The sequence below is a fragment of the Arachis ipaensis genome, chromosome B4 (assembly GCF_059453495.1).
Source record: "Arachis ipaensis isolate K30076 ecotype BB chromosome B4, ASM5945349v1, whole genome shotgun sequence".
Classification (NCBI taxonomy): domain Eukaryota; kingdom Viridiplantae; phylum Streptophyta; class Magnoliopsida; order Fabales; family Fabaceae; genus Arachis; species Arachis ipaensis.
In genome coordinates this window covers 119,019,686-119,024,537 of record NC_142439.1, presented here as the reverse complement: position 1 = coordinate 119,024,537, position 4,852 = coordinate 119,019,686, and positions in this window count along the sequence as shown.

Sequence of the window (4,852 nt, the reverse complement as noted above, 5' to 3'; positions counted from 1 at the left end):
CTCTCTCCAGAAACAGAGGAGTTCATTCAAAGGTCAAGGACAAGGGAGGAAGTCAATCAAGGGAACCCACTCTCCAATAAAACAGAGAGTTGCATAGAGGGTGAGTTCATTGAACAACCAATTCAAGAAGATCTTGATGAAGAGGATGCTCCAACCATCATACAACACTCAAGTCCTGAAATCAAGGTGGTGAAGGCAATCAACATGAACACTAAAAAGAGGATGGTGACCAAGAAAAGAAGGACAATATCCATGAAGAAGAAAAGGTCAACCAAAAGCCATCCCACCCCTACCCCAACAAGCAAGTTTACTCAAGCTAACAACAAAACAAAGCTTGCAGGGGAGAGGCACTCAAAACAAGGGGCATTAACTGGCTCCTTGGTATGCAAAATCGTGATATTCAACAATGGCGCCAATGGCTTGGTGCTCTCAAATGTGAATCACACTTTGTCACAATTCCGCACAACTAACCAGCAAGTGCACTGGGTCGTCCAAGTAATAAACCTTACGTGAGTAAGGGTCGATCCTACAGAGATTGTCGGCCTGATGCAAGCTATGATCACCTTGTAAATCTCAGTCAGGCGGATTCAAATGGTTATGGTGAATTGATAATAAAAACATAAATAAAATATAAACTAGGATGGAGATACTTATATAATTCATTGGTGAGAATTTCAGATAAGCGTATAGAGATGCTTTCGTTCCTCCTGAACCTCTGCTTTCCTGCTGTCTTCATCCAATCATTCCTACTCCCTTCCATGGCAAGCTTTATGTAGGGCATCACCGTTGTCAATGGCTACATCCCATCCTCTCTGTAAAAATGGTCCAATGCGCTGTCACTGCATGGCTAATCATCTGTCGGTTCTCGATCATACTGGAATAGGATTTACTATCCTTTTGCGTCTGTCACTACGCCCAGCACGAGTTTGAAGCTCGTCACAGCCATCCCTTCCCAGATCCTACTCGGAATACCACAGACAAGGTTTGGACTTTCCGGATCTCAAGAATGGCCGTCCATGGGTTCTAACTTATACCACGAAGATTTTAATATCTCGGACTCGGTCCTCTGTATTAGATATCTAAGAGATACTCATTCTAGCTTGGTTGCATGTAGAACAGAAGTGTTTGTCAGGCACGCGTTCATAAGTGAGAATGATGATAACCGTCACATAATCATCACATTCATCATGTTCTTGGGTGCGAATGAATATCTTAGAATAGGAATAAGCTTGAATTGAATAGAAAAACAGTAGTACTTTGCATTAATCTATGAGGAACAGCAGAGCTCCACACCTTAATCTATGGTGTGTAGAAACTTTACCATTGAAAATACATAAGTGATAAGGTCCAGGCATGGCCGAATGGCCAGCCCCCAAAGCGTGATCAAAGGATCAATAGATAATCAATAGATAATCCAAAGATGTAAATACAATAGTAAAAAGTCCTATTTATACTAAACTAGTTACTAGGGATTACAAAAATGAGTAAATGATGCAGAAATCCACTTCCGGGGCCCACTTGGTGTGTGCTTGGACTGAGCATTGAGCTTTACACATGTAGAGGCTTCTCTTGGAGTTGAACGCCAGTTTGTAACCTATTTCCGGCGTTTAACTCCACTTTGCAACCTGTTTCTGGCGTTTAACTCTAGAATGCAGCATGGAACTGGCGTTGAACGCCAGTTTGCATCGTTTAAACTCAGGCAAAGTATGGACTATTATATATTGCTGAAAGCCCTGGATGTATACTTTCCAACACAATTGAGAGCGCGCCATTTGGAGTTCTGTAGCTCCAGAAAATCCACTTTGAGTGCAGGGAGGTCAGAATCCAACAGCATCTGCAGTCCTTCTTCAACCTCTGAATCTGATTTTTGCTCAAGTCCCTCAATTTCAGCCAGAAAATACCTGAAATCACAGAAAAACACACAAACTCATAGTAAAGTCCAGAAATGTGAATTTTAATTAAAAACTAATAAAAATATACTAAAAACTAACTAAATCATACTGAAAACTATGTAAAAACAATGCCAAAAAGCGTATAAATTATCCGCTCATCACAACACCAAACTTAAATTGTTGCTTGTCCCCAAGCAACTGAAAATCAAATAGGATAAAAAAAAGAGAATATACTATAAATTCCATAATACCAATGAAACTTAGCTCCAATCAGATGAGCGGGACTTGTAGCTTTTTGCCTCTTGAATAGTTTTGGCATCTCACTTTATCCGTTGAAGTTTAGAATGATTGGCATCTATAGGAACTTAGAATTCAGATAGTGTTATTGATTCTCCTAGTTCAGTATGTTGATTCTTGAACACAGCTACTTTATGAGTCTTGGCCATGGCCCTAAGCACTTTGTTTTCCAGTATTACCACCGGATACATAAATGCCACAGACACATAACTGGGTGAACCTTTCTAGATTGTGACTCAGCTTTGCTAAAGTCCCCAATTAGAGGTGTCCAGGGTTCTTAAGCACACTCTTTTCTTTTCTTTGGACCTTGACTTTAACCGCTCAGTCTCAAGTTTTCACTTGACACCTTCACGCCACAAGCACATGGTTAGGGATAGCTTGGTTTAGCCGCTTAGGCCAGGATTTCATTCCTTTAGGCCCTCCTATCCATTAATGCTCAAAGCATTGGATCCTTTTTATTACCCTTGCCTTTTGGTTTTAAGGGCTATTGGCTTTTTCTGCTTGCTTTTTTTTTTCTTTCTCTTTTTTTTCGCCATTTTTTTTCTTTTTTTTTTCGCAAGCTCTTCTCTATTCACTGCTTTTTCTTGCTTCAAGAATCAATTTTATGATTTTTCAGATTATCAAATAACATGTCTCCTTTTTCATCATTCTTTCAAGAGCCAACATATTTAACATTCATAAACAACAACTTCAAAAGACATATGCACTGTTCAAGCATTCATTCAGAAAATAAAAAGTATTGTCACCACATCAAAATAATTAAACTAGTTTCAAGGATGAATTCGAAACCATGTACTTCTTGTTCTTTTGTAATTAAAACATTTTTCATTTAAGAGAGGTGATGTATTCAAATTCATAACTTCAAGGCATGGACACTTAAATACTAATGATCATGTAACAAGACACAAACATAAACATAAAGCATAGTAAACGAAAAACAGAAAAATAAGAACAAGGAGATTAAGGAATGAGTCCACCTTAGTGAGCGTGGCGTCTTCCTTGTCTTTGTTGCTCCTCCCTCATAGCTTTTTGATCTTCTCTAATTTCATGGAGGATGATGGAGTGCTCTTGGTGCTCCACCCTTAGTTGTCCCATGTTGGAACTTAATTCTCCTAGGGAAGTGTTGATTTTCTCCCAATAATTTTGTGGAGGAAAGTGCATCCCCTGAGGCATCTCAGGGATTTCATGGTGAGGAATTTCCTCATGCTCATGTTGAGGTCCATGATCTCTTATTTGCTCCATCCTTTTCTTAGTGATGGGCTTGTCCTCTTCAATGAGGATGTCTCCCTCTATGTCAATTCCAGTCAAATTGCAGAGGTGGCATATGAGGTGAGGAAAGGCTAACCTTGCCCAAGTAGAGGACTTGTCAGCCACCTTGTAAAGTTCTTGAGGTATAATCTCATGAACTTCCACCGCTTCTCCAATCATGATACTATGGATCATGATGGCCCGGTCTATAGTAACTTCAGACCAGTTACTAGTAGGAATGATTGAGCGTTGAATGAACTCTAGCCATCCCCTAGCCACTGGTTTGAGGTCATGCCTTCTTAATTGAACCGGCTTGTCTCTTGAGTCAATTTTCCATTGAGCTCCTTCCTCATATATGTCTATAAGGACTTGGTCCAACTTTTGATCAAAGTTGACCCTTCTTGTGTAGGGGCGTCCGTTCTCTTCCATCATTGGCAAGTTGAACGCCAGCCTTACATTTTTCGGACTGAAATCTAAGTATTTCCCCCGAACCATGGTAAGCCAATGCTTTAGATTCGGGTTCACACTTTGATCATGGTTTCTAGTGATCCATGCGTTTGCATAGAACAATTGAACCATTAGGATCCCGACTTGTTGAATGGGGTTGGTGAGAACTTCCCAACCTTTTCTTTGGATCTCAAGTTGGATCTCTGGATACTCATTCTTTTTGAGCTTGAAAGGAACCTCAAGGATCACTTTCTTCTTGGCCACAACTTCATAGAAGTGGTCTTGATGGACCTTTGAGATGAATCTCTCCATCTCCCATGACTCAGAGGTGAAAGCAATTGCCTTCCCCTTCCTCTTTCTAGAGGTTTCTCTGGTCTTAGGTGTCATAAATGGTTATGGAAAAATAAAAAGCTATGCTTTTACCACACCAAACTTAAAATGTTTGCTCGTCCCCGAGCAAAAGAAGAAAGAAAGTAGTAGAAGAAGAAGAAAATGGAGGAGATGGGGGAAGAAGATGTATTCGGCCAAGGAGAAGAAGAGAGGGTTGTGTTGTGTGAAAATGAAGAAGGAGTGAGGGGGTGTGTAGGGTTCGGCCATTAAGGTTGCATTTGGGAGGGAAATTAGTTTGAATTTTGAAGGTAGGTGGGGTTTATGGGGAAGAGAGGGTGGATGTGAGTGGTGAAGAGGTGATGGGAAAGAGTGATTGAGGTGATTGGTGAGGGGTATTTGGGGAAAAGTGTTATGAAAATGTGTGAAGAAGAGAGAAGAAAATATGGGGATCCTGTGGGGTCCACAGATCCTGAGGGGATCCTATGGGGTCCACAGATCAAGTGGGGTCAAGGACTTAACATCCCTGCTCCAATTAGGCGTGTAAAACGCCCTTGCTGTGCAATTCTGGCGTTTAACGCCAGACTGCTGCTTGTTTCTGGCGTTAAACGCCCAAATGTAGCCTATTTCTGGCGTTTAAC